Below are 18,725 nucleotides of genomic sequence, written 5' to 3' on the forward strand. Positions count from 1 at the left end.
ATTCTCTAAACCTTCAAATAAATTGCCTTTGAGACAAGGTCTCAAGACCCCGTAGTCATCCCGAATGCCCTCCTCGGTAATCTCTCTAACTAATCAAAGTCCTTCTTAAAATGTGGCAGCCAGAAGTGAACGTAATATTCCATATTTGGTCTGTGTTGGACAGGGTACTGTGGGTGATCACCTTGTTCATTCTTAGAAACAATGCCTCTTTTGAATGCAGCCCGTGATTGCATCAGCCTTTGACTGCCACCTCACACTGCTGACTCATTGATCTTGCATCTTAAATTGATGTGGCTCCCCTTACCTCCACCCCCCAGATCTTTTCTGGATGAACACCATCTGATCCATGTTTGTCTTTCCTTTAGGGAACATTTAGGGAACAAATTTGGCAAATATTTCATTGAGACTGAATTACCAATTACCAATTACCTTGAGATCATTTCTTGGTCTAGATTTGAAAGAGGGCTAGAAGTGCTTGGGGACTACAAACAATGAAAGTTTCAAGATAGTGGAGCCAGCTGTGGGTCCGGTATTGGCGTATTCAGGCAGGAAAGATTCTATAATGCTCAGAGTGAGCAGGATGTAGATTTCCCTAGTTCCAAGTATGGCTTTCTTATGAAAATGAATTTCTTAAATATCTCCTCTCATCCTGCCTGAAAGTCTTGCCCACTTAACCTTTTTTTCCAAAAGTCCTTCAGCAGTGGATTTAGGATGCTCCTTTAGACCGAGAGAAATGGAGGCAAGGCAGCACAATATAATCTGCATTTGAAGTCAGAAAGTTCAAAATCTGGCTCTGTCGCTTAGTACATATATCACCTTGAGCAGGCCATGTCTCCTCTGAGCTTTAGTTCCTTTATCTAGAAAATGAAATAGTTGGACTTGATAGTCTTGAGGTCCCCACGTAAAGATATAAAGAAAGAAGCCTTTTACTATTTGGTTCCAGTCTATACCCTTTCAGGGTAATGTTGAAAGTTGGTCTCACTCATGGAATCTCCTCTGCCATCTTTCCAGATTGCTCCTCCCATCAATCATGTCCCATCTCTCCAAGCATCCTCCTTACCTCTTCTCTAGAACTCTTACAACCCTTCAAGATTCACTTTAAGTCCCATTCCACTCCCACATACTGATTCCCTGTGTGTCCTTCCTGCTTTTGATCCCAAACAATTATTTTATATTTACCATGTATGTAGTCTGTATTCACTTATTTATACTCATATTGCATTCTTCCTTGACCCGTCCGGACATAGATATAAGTGCCTTTACTGAAATTTCTGTTTCTTTTTTTGCTTTTGTATCTTCAGAGTTCAGTTGGCACACAGTAGGTACTTTATATTCCATGAAGGAATGAAGTAATAGTTTATAGTTAATATATTAGTTATAATATAAATATTTATCAATATATTAGTTAAAATATAGTTAATATATTTATATGGGGTATTAAGGTTCCCAAAGCACTTTGTGTATGTTATCTCATCTATGAAGTCACCATCACTCTTGAGGTCAGTTCTGTTATTCTATTTTACTGATGAGGAAACAGATTGAGGGAGGGTGATAACTTTGCTAACTTATAATTAGTAAACATCTGAAGCAGGTTGGAATTAATTTTCCTGACTCATTGTCTCCCTTAAGCCACCCCACATTTTAAGAGGAGAAAGAGAAAGGACTATCATCTTCACCTATGACATCTCAACTCCCCTCAGTGACTTTGCACAGACTAGATATACTCTTATTTTTGGAATGCAGTCAAGGTTCAATTCAAGCAACACCTGCCACATAAAAGCCTTTCCTAATCCCCCATTTCCTTTCCCACCTCGACCATCATAGTCTCATTTTTTTGTTGTTGTTGCTGATTTCATAGACATGCATAAATGCTGTTTCCTTGATAGAAGAGAAGGAGAAGGGACTATTTCTGTTTCTTCTACCATTCAGCAGAGTTAAATAATGCTCATTTGATTTCAGGCTGACTAGGACTCTCTCCCTCCCCCCATCCCCTAAGTCAGTATCGATAGATATATAGAAGACCTTCTTTAGGTAAAGAACAATCTATAAGCTTGGTGAAGCTGGAAGGGACCTTTGAACCTATCTAGTGGTTTAGCCAGTAGGCAAACATTTATGAAATGGCAATATGTGCCAGGCACTGGGCTAAGAGCTGGAGATACAGGAAACGAAGACATAGTCTCAAAGAACTTACCTTCTAATGGGAAAGACGAGATGTAAATGACTAGTTACCTACAAAATATAAACAGAGTAAGCAGGAAGATAATCTTAAAGGGCAGGAACTGGAGGGGAAGAAGCAGGGAAAGGTTTTTTAAAGAAGGTGAGATTTGAGCTGAGTCTTCTGAAAAGCCAGGAGATAACAGTCTGGAAGAGTCAGACTTCCAAGAATGAGGGAGAGCAAAGACACAGAAGGTCCCCTGTGAAGACTAGAAGGGAAGTCAAGGGAGTTGGATCATGGAGTGTGTAGTGGGAATGGAAGTGGGATTCTTGCAGGTGAGGACATTGAGGCTGGGGGAGTTAGAGTGATGTGCCCCAGGTCATAGAGTAAGAGTGACATCCAGGACTCAAAGCTGATCCAGTCCAAGCTACTTTGCAGTCCCTGAGAAGCCTCTTCGCTCAGTGCCCATGGGGCAGCTGTTCAAATAAAGACCTCCAGGTGAAACTTGGCAACTGCCAGGTGCCAGTGAGCTGGGAAAGGGATCTAACAGGCTCTGATCCATGGCCCCTCCCCAGGGAAAGGATCTGAGATCCCAGTAAGGAACACCCAATAACTCTTTCTTCTGAAGTCCCCTTGCATAAGTCTGAAAAAGTGTTGGGGGTGATGATGGGCTTGCCTGGACCAGTGCAGGTGTGCTGGGGGTGGGTGGGGGGGAGGCTGAAAGAAAGAACTTAAACAATTTCAAGTGAGGTGAGAGAAGAGGAAGAGGAGGAGGAGGGAAAGGGAGAAGTAGAAGAGGAACCAGAGGAAGAGAAGAAAGAGGAAGGGAAGGGGGAGGCAGGAGGGGAGGGCAGGAAAAGGAGGAGGAAGGGAGGGAGGAGTCTTTTGAAAGCTCAGTTTAGGAAAGGTGTGGGTTTCGTTGACAGGTCCATGATAATTCTTGGATACTCCAACCTTTCAGTTCCGGAGGCTGTCACCACTTTCAACTTTCGTGTTTGCACTACACACACTCACACACACGCGTGCGCCTACACACACACACACACACACACACACACACACGCCCGGTAAACCTAAGTAGCAGCAGTCCCTTTCCGTAACCCGGCCTGCCCAGCAGGTGTCCTTGCGGTGGGGGTGGAGATGGGGAGGAGATGGGAGGGGAGGGGAGGGGATGGGCTGGGATGAGGATGCGCTGGTGGGTGGACTGGGAGGCTGGAGGGGGTGGACTGGGAGGCTGGAAGGGGTGGACGCGGAGGCTGGAGGGGGTGGAGGAGGCTCGCGGAGCCGCTGCGCGTGCCGGGAGGACTGCCCTCGCCTCGCCCCGTCCCTTCCTCTTTGTCCGCCCCGAGGGCGGCTCCTTCCCCGCCTGCGGGCGCTGCAAGCCCCACGGGGGAAGAGGAGGAGGGGAAGGAGGAGGAGAAGGAGGAGGAGAGGGGCGGGCGGGAGGAGGAGGAGGCGGAGGGGAGGATGAGTGGAGGGGTGGGGGAGCTGGCAGCGGGGGAGGGAGACCTGCTGCCCACTAGACGTCCCGTCTCGCCAGGCTCAGGGAAAAAAAAGGCTTTTGTTGCCCAGGCCCCAGGAGTCTGGAAGAGACAAGAGCGGGCCCGGCGGGGAGGAGCCTGCCCCCCTGGGCGGGAGCCGGAGCTGGAAGTCATCCCTGTCCGCCTGTCGGCCCGAGGTCCCAACCGAAAGGGCCCGGGGCACAGAAAGAGGCCACGAGGCGGCTTCAGACCCACTTTCCACTAAGCGGAGCTGGAGGGTCACCTGAGCCCCCGCCCCGCCCCCACCTTGGAACTAGGGCCAGGGAGGTGTGGGAGGGATGGAGAGGGCGGGACCTGTCGGGGCAAAGCCGATTCCACCGCCCCACTCCCCGACTGCAGGCCCAGCGGGAGCACTGCGCACGCAGACTCGAACCCAGGACAAATCTGCGGGGTCGGTGCGAGTGTCTCTCTCAGCGGAGTGGGATGGCGGCTGGGGGGGAGCGGGAGGGGGCACGAGGAGATGGACTGAGTTGGGCTGCAAATTCTGCCAGGGCCGGGAGCGGGTAGGATCGGGGGCGATAGTGGCTGGAGCCCGGCTGCCACCAGCCTTGCAGAAAGGGGAACCCGCCTTGAAGGTCCTTTGTGGAGGCATTTCTGGGGTTCTCATTCTGGGACCCTCCGGGAGCTGGATGTTGGGCGGTGGGCTTGGAACCCCTGCTTCTGTTCTAGCTCTCTGGAGGAATTGAACTCGGCTTAGAGGGAAAACGAGGCCCAAAGAGGCCTCGGGAAAGCCCTCAGATAATCAGTAAACATTTATTAAGCTCCTACTGTATACCAGGACTGGGCTAAGGGCTGGGGATACAAAGAAAGGGCAAAGAAAGTCATTGTTCTCTAGGAGGTCATGACGAATGGAGTAGACAATATGCACATGATGGACAAATAAGTTACACACGAGAGCAAAAGGGAGATAACCGAGACGGACCTTGGGGGCGGGGCGGCCGGGACAGCTCGGGTCCAAGCAGAGGCTGGGATTCGGCTGCACTTCGAGAAGGCCTCTGGGGTCCGGCGGCCGGTCTGGCTTAGCACCGCCCCCCCCCTCCCCTTGCCCCTTACTACTCCGGTGGCCTAGTGAGTGCAGCCCTTTCTCATTGCTCTTCCCCAGAAGAAACAGGGAATCCCGAGTCCCTCCAGAGCCGGGACCCCGCAAATCTGGACTGTCCGAAGTCCTCTAGACAATTCCCCGGGGGGATAAGTTGGTCGCCTTGGCGCCCTCTGCCTTTTCCTACTTGCCGGCTAGCTCAGTCCCTAATGAGAGGACATTGTGGTCATGGGTTGGGGGAAGGGAAACAGGGGAGGTAGAGAGACAGAGAGACAAAAAAGAGAGACAGTGAGACAGAGACAGAGTCAAAGAGACAGACAGCGACAGAGACAGAGACAGACAGAGACAGGGCAGCGAGACGAACTTTCTCCCAGAGGCCCCGGGGCGGGACTTGACAGCTTTTTAACACTGCTAGATTGAACTTTTGATCTGAAGAACCCTACCATCCCCCACCTCGCTTCCTCTCTTGTTCTGAAACCTGGGACCCAAGAGCCTCTCCAGATGGTTTCTATTCACTTGTAAACTCTGGATCTCCGAGTCTTCCCCAGTTTCTCCCGGGATAGTTTTATTGTGCTGGGCCCAGGGAGTGGATGACATTCTAGCTTCCGAGCCCAGGCCTTTTGAGTTTGGGTCCAGGAACAGAAAAGGATGATTATTTATGTATTTATTTATTTATTTGGTTCAATCTGCTTTAGAGGCTTGAAGGGAATACAGGAGAAAGGGCTCCTAAAGTGTTCCAATTCAACTCATTCAACTTGGGCATCTTTGCTTGACCAACTATTTGGTTCACTTACCTTTAGGTTCCCCCTCCCCCTTCTATTCAAAACACAATATCCTCTCCCCTACAACCACCAGTTTAACCAGAGCAATTAGGGGATTAATTCAATCAACACTATTAATTGAGCAGCTAGCAAGGTTTGGTTGTAGAGATGAAAGTCCAAATCGGTTCTATTCTTGAAGCTGAAATTCTTCTATAGGGAGGGGAAAGAGACACACTTGAGAGGTAAATATACATTTTAAAAAATCATTACAGTTCAATAATCCAAGTGTCTTACAACAAACTTGATAAAGAAAGATTTTCCTTAGATTTAGGGTTTTCTTGACCAATAAAAAAGAATTCTTTCCAAGTTTACTTTTCCCTCTAAAAAAGGTTAGTATTCTTTTTGTTCTATACTAATCCAAGCAATTTCAAATGAGCAGACTTTCCTGGAAAGTGAGGGCCTAGTAGAATTTCCTCATTTATGGACAAATTTATACTGGTCAGATCTTCAGCTATAAAAAAAGAAAAAAGAAAAGAAAAGAAAAGAAAATTTTAAGTTAGATCAGTTTTCCTTAGAAGGAAAGGATATGTATGAATTTACCTTCTTTAATGTGTGTATGTGTGTGTGTGTGTGTGTGTGCGCACACACAGATGAGGACATTCTGCCCATATTTATTCACATTAAATGTGACCAAGACAAAGAAATAAAATGCTCCATAACTGCTTCCCTTTCCTCAGGTAGCTGGCAGTCCCTCTCAGAAGTCCAAGCTGGCTTCCTGTATCGCTCTTTGATCTTGATCAAGGACAAATGTGTCCCTTTGGGATTTCATGGGACAATGTGCTCCAAGCAGTTGCAGATGCATCAGTTGTTTCTTTCACCTTTAATACGAGTGTATAAGAAGAGGACTCATTTGGGATAAGAAGAAAGGGAAAGGAAACAGAGCTTATTGCCTGGTGTCACTGCAGTGACTCCAGGGGATGGCCCATGGGTAAAGACTGACTGGCTTTCCTCCTTGGACATCAATTCCACACTCATCATCAAAATGGATGCACATATTGGGAACTTTCTGTGTTCCTCCTTTCTGGCTTTCTGCTTCCCAGGGTGGAGCTTTGAACTGGGAAAGAAAGGCAACTAAAAAGGCCCATTTTCAGTACCTAAAGATATCTGGATGTGTGGGAGATAGTTTGTTGTCTAATTGTGCTCTCAAAATATGGATCTTTAAAATCTATTCATTTTCTAGAATCTATAAATCCCCAAGATCCTCTATATTTTCCTTCCTCCCTGACTTCCCTCCTTCCTTCCCTTCCTTCCTGCCTTCTTTCCTTCCTTGCTTGCTTGTTTCTTTCCTTTCTTTCTCTCTATATTTCTAGAATCAAGGCATGTTTGGTATTAAATGATCACATCTTCCGACCATTTAGGTGATTCTGAGTCCTGCTTGGAGGTAAAGGCTGGTTTCCTACAGAGGGAATAGTTTCTAGGAGATTGTTTTGATTATGGATTCTGTTAACAAGACTCTTTAAGCTCAAAACGCAGATAATGAAAAAGTATATGGGGAGGGGAGAGCTAACTCCAAAAACAATGTTCTACTTTTTATCTTTTTTCCCTTTTAAATAATCATGCTCAAACTTCTTGAGTTATTTTTCTAAATGGGAAGAGCATGGAACCATTGCAAGAAAGGTGGTGGGAAGTGTACTGGTTTTGGAGTCCAGGGACATGTTTTCAAATCACAACTCTGTTAAGGTTTGCCTTTGGGAGGCCTCCATTTTCTCCAATAAAAATGAAGGTTTTGGATTATTAAGAAGGTTCTAAAGTCTCTTTTAGTATATATTTGTGCTCTCCACCTGCTGTGACTCTTCAGGATAAGTCACCAAAACATTTCACCCCAGGGTATCCCTTAAAGGCAAGACAGTCTCTGTATTAGGGATGAGCTGGAGTTGGAATTGGAGCTGGAGAGTGGGTGGGACAGTGGTTTGGGGCACAGGAGCAATGCCCTTCTGCAGCCTCTCAGTTCCACCTCTCAGGGAAGAACCTGAAGGGTAGAGCCTGGTTCAACAGGACTACTGGCATTCTGAGATAAAGGAGCAAGTACCTCTGTCTTTGAGAAGCATGTTTTCTATCCTTGAAGAAGTAGCACATTTAATAATTCCTGTGAATTAAAAGTAGTTAATTGGTAATGGACAGAGCACTGTCAATCAAGAAATCTCTTTGTGGAATCAGGAAATCTCTTTGTGATTTGAAATCTACCTCAGACACTTATTTGCTAGGTGACCCTGGCCAAGTCACTGCACCCTGTTTGCTCCAGTTTCCTCATCTGTAAAATGAGCCAGGGAAGAAAATGGCAAACTCTTGGTGTCTTTGCCATGCAAACCCTGGCAATAGTCAGCAAGCATCTCTTTGAATGGACTGACTGAAAAGTTACCAGTCATTCAGTGATGAACTCCTTTGGGTAATGATTCTCTAAAGTATGCTATAAGACTACCCAATTTTTTTTTTTTTTTATTCAAGAGTGCTCACTATTCAAATTGCAAGAAAAAGTCAGGAGAGATCAGGATTGCCTAAACTTTTTTTAAAAGTTTTTTTTTTTTAATTAAAGCTTTTCATTTTCAAGACATACGCATAGATAATTTTTCAACATTGAACCTTGTAAAACCTCCAAAATGTTCCTTCCCTTCCCCCCACCTCCTCCCCTAGATTTGCCTAAACTTTTGCAGCTCCCAGATTCAGCTGTGAGAAGTTCCAGCTAAGCTTGGAACCCAAGAGGAACACTGGGGAGCGAGGTGAAGAGTGCAACGCTGTTCTCTTAGGAGATACTTCGAGTCTAACAATTTGCATGTAAAACTTTGCTTCCTGAGGCACTGAAGGACATGTCCACCAATCAGTGAACCTGCCAGAATCCCTCAGCACTCACTTAACTCCGGTGCTAGATACAGATCTGATCGCTGAGGAGTCAAAAACAATAATCAAAATCGCTCCATTTAAGAACCTTTCCTTCTATGAAGTATATAAAGTAGACTATAAAAGCGACTCCAAGAGTTTGGGGCAGGGAGAAAGTAGCAGCTGGAGGGAGCAGTGAAGGGTTCCTGTAGAAGGCAGCATTGGGGCTGAATTTTGAAGGAAAAGTTGAGGGGAGGGATATTTTCTCAGGTGAAGTTTCTCAGTGTTAAGGGACTAAGGTGGGAGATAAACCCACCCCCCTCTGGGAAGAACAGAAAGAGACAATGACTGAAAAGGGGAATAATGAATGAAAAGACAAAAATAGATGGAGGGAGGTTGTGAGGAGTTTTAAAAATCAGAGGAGTGAATATATGGCCTCAGACCTAGAGAAACGAAGGAGCCACTGCCTTTTATTTTAAAATAGAGCAATGATACAGCCAGGGATTCCCCCGGGGAGAGAATCTCTTTTAAGGGATAACCTTAAGTCATATTGCGGGGCCAGAGTGTGATTCCCCAGGGAGGCCTGCTGTCTAGATCTGGAGCCAGAAAGGCCTGGCATTCACTAGCTGAGCAATGTGGGACAAATCCCTTTCCCTCTCTGAATCTTTTCTCCTCTGATAAACGGGGATCATAGCAGCGCCTTCCCCAAAGGGCAGAGGTGGGGGATCATCACATTAGCCAACGCGCATGGGGAAAGTGTTACAGAAATAAATGGTCGCTGGAATTATTTGCCAGGGGCAGGTAGGATCCTTACTGAAAGAGGCTTTTGGATACGAATTGGGTTTTCCCCATACAACAAAACATGTGGATAGAACACATAGGCTCGACTCTCACATATAACGCACATATAAGCTACGTAGGCACATACATACATACATTTATCATAACCAAAGACTCCTATCAGAAAAGGAGGGGAAGATAAAATGGTATAGAGCTGTTCCCTCCAAAGCAGGGCCATTTAGAGTTCGTTTGTATTGGGCTCTTTGAAGTTCGCCGGAAACTTTATGTAAACGGCTCCTTTGATCTTCCCGACAAGCCCTGAAGTAGGTGCTCCGACCCCCATTTTCCAGATAAGGAAACTGAGGCTCAAAGAAAGGAATGAACTCGCTCAGGGTCCAGACCAGTAAGTGGCAGAGGTGCAGTCCCCCCCCCCCCTTCCCCCGGCTCTCTACCGCCTTCGAGTCCAGTCATGTCCCACCCACCATCTGCCCCCGTGGGCGCCCGCCACCCCTGCCTACTGCTCGGGCCGTCGCCCAAGTCCCTCCAACTTTGGTCGGCGTTCAATATTCCCGGCAAAAATATGCTCAACAGATGAGAGACGCGAGGCGGCCAGGAACCAACTCCAGCCATTTAAACTGCCAAATGAGACATAAAAGTGCATTGTAAAAATCATCTGGAAACCAGGTTTTCCCATTGACGGCGCTCGGTGTTAACGAGCGCGCGCTGGCCGGCCGGGCCGCGGCGATGGCAGCGGCGGCGGCGGTGGCCGGCGCTTCCCGGCACGCTCTCAGCCCACGCAGCGGAGCGCGGCCAGGGGCTCTCGGCTCGCCCCGCTCCTCTCCGGGCTCGCCTAGACGCGGCCGTGGGCGCGCAGGGAGCTGCCGAGCGGCGAGCTGTTATTTCCTTATAAAGAATCACCAGGGCTCGCTTTCCATTCTCCTTACAAAATTATTCGCATTATTTATGCTACATTGAGCGATCTAATTTCTTCGTGATAGTCAGCTAATTGCTCTGGCAGGTAATTAGGAGCGCTTTACAAGGCGAAGGGCCTCGGCATTGGCCCCTCGGATTCTGGAGGTGCTCCGTAAATTATACCGGGCTCGTCTGGGGAGGGAGGGAGGCAGTCGGGGAAAACACCCGGCTCGGGAGAGCCTCGTCTCCCCGCCATGGGATCTGCGGGGCCAGCCTGGCTTCCCTGGGACCCCCCCTCCCCTAGCAGAGGCCCCCCCCTCCAGCGCTCCCCCTGCCACCTATCCCCCCACCCCGCTTCTCCCCAGCAACCCCCACTCCCTCCTCCCCGGGCGCAGAGGCGAATGAGCCTAAAGCACGCGATCTGAAGCCCATTTTGTTCGTGCTCAGTGGGCCAGAATAACGTGCCCATTATGGGCCGGAATGGGACAGGTTGGAAGCGAGCTTCCTCCTCGGCAGCGGCGGCGGCCATCTCCGGCAGACATGTGGGGAAGGAGAGGCCTTAAATGGGGACATCTGCTCAGGGGGGCCCCGCGAGCTCGTCCCGCCGGCTCAGCCGAGAGGGGAGAACCTGGGAGCCCCCCCCCCTTTTCTGTTTGTCACTCGGACTATTTAAAAAGCACCATTTACACACGCACAGCTGATGGAGCTGCCACAGGAACCGAGAACAACACGCGCACGTACACACATAGTCAAGCGTACACAAAGGTGGCAGCAGATGAATTTCAAGGGTGAGGGGTGAGTGGGAAGGGATGTAGTAGATGGAACTGTCCACCTGCCACCTAGGGCAGGAAAGGTAAAGCCGGAGGCCTTCCTAAATCCACCAACTACTCTCTCCTCCCTCCTCCTTCCCTCTTTCTCTTCCTCTCCTTTTCTCCTCTTTTTCCACCTCTTCTCTCACATTTGCCCCTTCTCTCTTCCCTCACATGTCTCCCCTCATCTCCCCCTCTTCTTTCTCTTACTCCTCCTCTCTTCCCTCTTCTCTTCTCGTATCTCGTCATCTCCTTTTTCTCTTATCTTAATATCCCTCTCTCTTCCCCTCTCCCCCCAAGTATCTGCTTATTTAATCCAGCAACAAAGAGAAGCCGTTTCTCCCGTTCTCTTCTATACATTTGACTGAACGGTGAAGTCCAGAGGGCATGTTTAGAATCCCCAGACTCTGCTGATCTTTGGCCCGCCTGGCCTCAGTAGCACCGTGCGGTCTCGGGCCATTGTACTTCTGGGGGCTGCCTCGTCCCGATTGCCCGGCCCACCGCTCCGGTGGGACTGTCATTTCCTGCCCAAGCGATTTTTCAAATGTTTGCTGTATCTTCTCTCCTGCCCCCTCCCCATCTCCCTGCACCATTAGTAAAGCTCGCCAGGGCGCTCTCTTCACATGTGGGCTCCGACAAGTCCCCCCAGCCGCCCCTTGCTCGTTTGTAATTAAACGCAATTCCCAAAGTAACATTTATCTTCCCCAAACTGCGATTGCAATTGTCAACCGTCTGGAGGAGACGCCGGGTAATCTGGGCGCCTTAGCTTCTCGAATCAAAGAACAGAATGAAAAGAAATCGATAACAGAGAGGAGCAGAATTTAGTAGTTTTTAACTCTGCGTGTTAGCAGGGAGCAAGTTATAGATAACGTCCCCTACCCCCACCAGAGCACGGCTGATACACGCGGATTCTAAGCGAGCCCGAAGAGCAGGACTCTGGAAAGCTGTCGGATTCCCTGCCTCCTGGAACTTTCACTCTCTAGCTTTCTCTGCACACCACGAGTCTCCCCCCCATCCCGCCCCCGCAGCCCCCCATCTCTCTCTCTCTCTCTCTCTCTCTCTCTCTCTCTCTCTCTCTCTCACACACACACACACACACACACACACACCCCACCTCAGCAACATTCCCACTGCTCGCTCCCTCCTCATCCCTGCCTGTTTCAAAAATGAACATGATGAGTTGGGGGGGGGGGGAGGGGAGACAAAGCTTGATTGTCCTTCATGGAAATTCGCATATGCACCCAGGCACGCTGGGAGTACGTCCCTTTTATAGAATCACCGTGAGCCCAGTTCTCTGCCACACGCACAGAATAACTGACGTGTTTTTTTTTTTTTTTCGTAGATACCCACAAAATAGGGAGCTCCCTTGCCCTTAATATTTCCCATCAGCACACGAAGAGAGGAGCAAACTCCCACATGGAGCAGCAGGGAGTCCTGTCCCGAGCTTCTCTGTCCTCCCTCTCTGTCTTCAATGTACAGATTGAATTTGGGGCTGTCGAGTTTCTTAACTCCCAGGGGGGAAAGTCTCACTTGAGTCCTAGTTTGTCGGAAGGGTAAATGCCCCAGCTAGAATTACTGTCCCTTATAGACAAGAAGGTCAAGGGCATTGCCAAAATCCTCTTCTATGAGATCGAGAGCTCTCCGGACTGAAGGGAGTTTGGGGGAAGGACAGGTGGATGGGAAACAAACAAATATACATGCATATATATATCTATATATCTATATATATATATATATATATATATGTATATATATATACATACATATATATATATATATATATATATATATCTTATTCCGTCACAGCAGGGGACTGCCGCTTAGGGCCAAAATCAGTCCCCTCGGATCAGCCAGGGGAAGATCCACTAGAGTTTCCGAGCTCATTCCAGAGCAGTGACCTGCCTGCCACCTGCCGTCCTGTGAATCTCCTTTCTTAGCCCACCTAGAGTCCCGCTTGTCCTTCTAGCTCACCAATGACCCCGACAGAAAGAACCAGTGTCCCCGGATCACCAGAAGGTGATTAGGGTAGGAGGCAGGGACCCCACTCAGAGGGGGCACCACGCCACACAAAAGCTTCACCATCTGTCACCACAAGAGTCGCTTCCTAGTTGGGTTGGGTCGGGTCGTGGGTGGTGATGGAGGGGGGAGGAGGGACTCCCCAAGAGAAAAAACTACTCCCACCAACCCCAAACCACTCCTTCTTCCTGATGTTCTTTAAGCTTCAGGCCGCCGGAGGCTGAGATGAGTGCGGGCCCAGTCAGCTCTCCTCCTTCCCTAGGCAGCCGCCAGGTGAGGAGTGGGCCCAGGCCGTGTCCCTCACAGAGGCGGGAGTAGCAGGTATAGAGCGGCCGGCCTCGTTGGATTTCCCCGTGGAAGGATAGCAGAAGAGAAACTTTGACCCCGGGGAGCAGAAGTGGGAGCTTTGGAGAGAAGACCTAGGACACACCAAGCCTTCCATTCGGTGCTCCGTTCCCCAGCTGCTTTCTGTTCATGCCCCTCCCCTCCCTTCCCCCTCAGTCCCTCCTAAGGTTTATTTAGCAGTAAACCAGTTTAAGACCCCCAAATCCCCAGGGCTGTGACTGGAGAGGTAGCATCCCCCCACCCCCCCAGGAGAAAGCCCTCATCCAGGGTAAACTTCGTTCCAAAGGGGCAGGGGGAGGAGTGGGAAAGCTTCCAGGCAGTCACCTCTGGGCTTCCCCCCGTTTCTTGGACCTTTCTTGGGGCAGGAAGGACGCTGCAAAATCGCCCCGCTCGCTCAGTTGCTGCACATCCCGCGAGCACTCGCGGTCGACCCCCTCAGCCAGCCCCCCAGTCACGCAGTCTTTCCCACACGCCTCCCTGCGAGGCTCGCGCCCTTTCTCTTTGCATCCACTTTCTACCTCGAGCCGAGAACATCTGGACGTATTAACACCTACCCTCGGAATGTGTAGACACCTTTAGGAGCCCTAGGAAACCGCGAGAGAACTTGGACGCTTAGAAGAGAAATTGCTACTAATTGTACTTAATGGTTTCCAATGACTTTATTTCCATGTGGGTCTGTATACATATTTCCAGACTATTTAACTGCACGGCAATAACCTTCTTCTCCTCCCCGGCCCGCGAGGGCTGGCCCTCCCTCTCTCCCTCCCGCTCCCGGCTTCTCTGCCTCTGTATCCTTACGGGCTTCTCGGAGACCCCAGGGCGTCCGCTCGGACCCGGAGCCCTGGGAGGCTCGGGCTCAGCCGGCAGCCAGCTCGCTTTCCTCCTCCCCCTCGCAGGGAGGTTGCCGCCGTCTATTGTCGAAGCAAGGTGTTGGGTAGACTTGAGCAGGTTGTTCCCAGGATGTAAATTAGGCCCCCAAAGCTGTTGTCCAAATCGAAGAAACAGAGAGATTAATCTGGGAGCCGATCCATCATCGCCTGTAATAAAGGGAACGACATGGATGAGACAGATGATATGATTAAGGAGCTGTGGTCGTTTTAATTAACTTTTTGCTGTCCTGTAATGATCAAACCGGTCAACAGACCCGGTCAATAAGCATGTTAATATCAAACAAATAAAACCAGGGATGATTAAAAACCTCCTGGTTTATTAAATTTGAAATTCAAATGAAATTTATGCTACCGATGCATACAGAATGCTAATAGATTTTTTTTTAAAGCTTCATTGAGACTGGATCCCACAGGTTTTCAAGAAACGGCACCAGCATCCATCTAACCCCAGTGCATGAAACTTAGGGAGGGGGGGAGATAAAGCAGAGAAAAAACAACAACAACTTATAATTAATTTCAGAAAACCTGAGTCGTGTTTGCTCTCCTCTCCCCCTGCAAACTTGCCAGTTCTCTGGCTGGAATAAACCCTGTACGCTTATTTACGGTTAACATCGCCCAGGTGAACAACCGGCCCAAGAGTGTCCTGCGCACTTTGGGCAGCCGACCCTCCCCTGCCCAGAAGGCCCAACACACACTGGCTTCCAGCTGTTGGCTTCCGTGGAGGATTCAGCCAAGATCAGGTCATTCCTGCAGGCTGCAGGGAACAGTCTCAGGCTCACTGCTGCCTGTCTCAGGGAAATCAGAAGCAGAGAAGCTGCTCTGACTGCACGAGTCCAGTTTTACATGGGTTCAGAGAGTTCTGTCAGTTCCTTTGTCTTTTCTGTAAAGCTTGAGCTAGATCAGTACAACACACAGAGACTAACTTTTTGTTGTAGGGGGGATACAGAGCGTGGCAAAGGGGAACAGAGAAATTGATCATTTTTTTTTTCCTGCTCGCAAAAATATCTGGTTTGATTTGTAAAATAATGGTACTTGGAACTCTTTGAGAGCCCAGAGTATTCTGCAACATTCCGAAAAGCTTGCAGATGGGCATATTCGACATATTTAACACCTAATTACATTGCTCTAGCAGGGAACGAAATACTTCTAAAAAAGAAACTTGTTAACACTTCAGATTTCCAAGTAACAGGGGCTCAAAATTGCCATCCCCAATTGTGAGTTCCTTGCATGCGAGGGACAGCCCACATCCTAACCTCCCTTTCCTCTGAGCCCCAGCTCTGAAGTTTTACTTACTAGCTTAACTTCGGTTCCAAGAAGACAGGAGGACAAAAAGATAAACTTAATAAGTATTCATCCAAAGGGCGTCTCCCCTCCCCACCCCTTCAGTGGATAATACTATTGATTGGAATTAAACCCGAAATTCCAGCAATTGTGCATTAGGTCCGTAAAATGAATATCATTACAGAAGGAGACCAAAGCAATGGAGTTAATTCTTTTTTATTTGTTAAACGGAGTTCCCTCCTTCCCCCACCCCTTCCTCCTTCTGGGTTGGCCTGTCACGCCTTCTCAACAGGCTAAAATCATTCAGAGTCGCTGAGAGAGAGAGAGAGAGAGAGAGAGAGAGAGAGAGAGAGAGAGAGAGAGAGGAGACGACATTTATGGTAAGCGTCAGCCTTCAGAGAAAGAAAGCAGTTCATTAATTTACTTCACACTCGCTCCAAAGTATAAGCTTCTTCGTCTTCCCCCCCCCTCACCCCCTTAATCAATAGATATGATGGACAGTCAATATCCCAGCACTGTGGGAAAAAAAAGGGTAAAAAAAAAAAAAAAAAAAAAAACTCGTTCCAAACGACATCCAAGTCGGCTTGACTCCGTGGGACGCGCCAGAGCCCCCCAGCTTGAGAGTGGAACTCAAGACAGAGGCAAACGGGCTGGAAAGCTCCATGTAGCTGCCTTATCCCTAGGAAGGGAGTTTAGCCAGAGAATTTTAAAAAATCCCCCAAACTCTGCTCCACCCCTAATTCCATGGGAAAACCTGGCTTCTTGGAGCCCTGGGAGCCACATCCGAACGCTGGGATTGCTGCTGGAACATGGCGTCTGAGGTGCAGGACTTGGCTTGGGAGGTGAACTGTTTGTGGATTCCGAAGGGTCCAACCTTTGCTGAGGCGGGGAATTAGGATGCCATCTCTGAGGCAGGATCAGCCTAGAATAAATGGCCTCCCCGGGCCCAGGTTTGAGAGCAGGGGGACGAGGGCTGAGGATGGAAGGTGGAGGGAGAGAGCCAGGGAGGGGAAGGGGACGATTGCAAAATTCGCCTTCCCCAAAGGAGAATGGAGTTATCTTTCTTTCCATTCTCCTTTTCCTTTCCTCCTGCAATCCAGGAGATTTCTGTATATCAAGGAAAATCATTCCCATAGAGAGACCCCCCCCCCCATCTTTATCTAATGCCTTTTGTATCGAAATGCACACAGCGTCAGTAACTGGGCAAACACTGCCCCTCCAGCCTGAAGGAAACTTGGACTTCCAAACGCTTGCAGATACACCATCGCGGTGGGGGTGGGGTGGGGCTGGGGGGTGGGGGGTGGGAAGCGGGGAGGCCGAAGGATCGGATGCAAGAGGAGCTAGGCCACCTCTTTTAAATCTTCCCGACCTCGGGCTTGCCTGAGGGGAGGGGGGGGGGCTAATAAGTTCCTCTGCGAAAGTGACAGAGCCCACCTGGAGGTACCCCAGGACCTAGCTCTTAGCGAGGAAGAGGCAGTTTGGGTTGGGGAACGTCTTTTATTTGCCCAGCTCCCTTAACTTTGCAATCTGTTTCACTTGCTTGTAAAAATCTCTCTCTCTGTGTGTGTGTGTGTGTGTGTGTGTGTGTGTGTGTGTGTACGCGCGCGCGCTCCCGTAGTGGCAGTGCGGCTCCCCCCAGAAAGCTTTGTGGCTCTCGCTCTCTCTCTCTCTCTCTCTCTCTCTCTCTCTCCTCCCTCCCACACACACAGTTACACACACACACACACTCAGTCTCTCCCCTCCCGCCCCCTCCCCCTCGGAGAACAGGAACTGGCCAGTGGGGCTGTTGCTGCTGTGGCGGCTGCTGTGGCGGCTGCCTGCGCCCGCTCCCGGCCGTCTAGCTTAGCTCGGCTGGGTTGGGGCTGGCGCTGGCGCTGGGGCTGGGGCTGGGGCTGGTGACCTCACGCAGCAGCGTGTCTGAGCGGCCCGGCGGCGCCGCAGATTGGCTGGCCGAGGCTCAGCGGTACTTCAAAGCCGCGGAGAGGGCTACAATTGTGCTGGAAGGGGCGGACCAGATCATTGTATTGCACACCTCTAAAAAAAACACTGCCTCTGATTTATCAATATATAAAAGATCCTCTGAGAGGAGGAGGAGGAGGAGGGCACTTTGGTGGGATGGCAACTTCACTACTAGGGGTGAGTTTAAGGATTTTCTCTTGCTGGTTTAATTAGTTTCTTTCTCTCGCCGATTGGAGGGGGCTAAAATAGCCCCGGTCAGGACAGGGGCTATCAGTCTCTCTATTGAGGGTTTTTTTTTTTTTTTTTTTCCCTTAAGTACAAGTGAGTTTGGAGAAAAGAAAAAAGGGGAAGGGAAAGGGGGGGGGCAGAGTCACTCTTTTTGAGCTCAGGCAAAGGTTCTAAGGGCATTTAGACGAGCCACCTCCCAGAGCCCGGCTGCGGCTGTCCGGGGAGAGGGGCTAGTTCAGCCTATCTTCCATGTGACTATTTCAGGGGGGGAAGAAAGAAAGCCAGCTTTAAAGCTTTTGCTCCCGGGCACTTGGCAGCAGCGGCCCCCCTCCCCCTTAAAATTCCGCAGCCCGCCGCATCCTGCAGGTACGTGGAACCCGCCTCGGTGTGGTTTTGTTATTATTATTTTTTAATTGTTGTGGGGGTGATTTCAAATAACAATAATAACCATGACAAAGAGGGAGAGCGAGCGGACTCCGGAGGCCCGACCTTTCTTGGCCGGGAGAAACTAACACCGTCAGTTTCTGGGGACTGGAAGTCGGTAGGGAACCTCTCAATGGATGGATGGCCAGGGAGAGACACTCGAACGCTGCTTTAAAACACACACACACACACACACACACACACACACACACACACACACACACACGCAAACCGATCCGGTCGGACGATTTTTGCGGATTTCTTTTTTAGCCAAGATCCCCGGCCCTCCGTTCTTCGTCTTTCGGCAATTCTGTCTCCCCCTTTCCGTTCCTCCCCCCCCATCCCCAGTCGAAAGTGTGTGTTCCGGGCCTGGTGTGTGCGAGTGTGTCGGCTTTCAGGGAGGCTGCTTGTCAAAGTCTCCCTAGGAGCGAGTGTGCCTCCTTCCAGACTCCCGGCAGCCAAACTTCCCCCCCCTCGCCCCAGATTAGAAAGCTAGCCAGGTTCTCGGGCTCTAGTGGGGGTGAAAGGTGAGTCGGTAGAGGTTCGCTGCGGGAGCAATGGGGGTGCGGTGGCGGAGCAAGTCTTGGAGGATACCGGGGAACTGATGCACTTTGTCTCCCATCCCATCTTATCCCGTGCCGTCCCCATCCCCTTCCCCGCCCCCCCTTCCTCCCCCTTCCCCTGTCTCCTCTCTTCTTTCCCGCAGGAAGAA

At 49.8% G+C, this 18,725-nt stretch overlaps 1 pseudogene; it reads right to left on the minus strand.

Annotated features, from left to right (window-relative positions):
* Positions 1-13,922: 13,922 nt before the first annotated feature.
* On the minus strand, positions 13,923-16,214 carry LOC116419562 (annotated as a pseudogene).
* Positions 16,215-18,725: the final 2,511 nt, after the last annotated feature.

This window comes from Sarcophilus harrisii, chromosome 5, assembly GCF_902635505.1.
Source record: "Sarcophilus harrisii chromosome 5, mSarHar1.11, whole genome shotgun sequence".
Classification (NCBI taxonomy): Eukaryota; Metazoa; Chordata; class Mammalia; order Dasyuromorphia; family Dasyuridae; genus Sarcophilus; species Sarcophilus harrisii.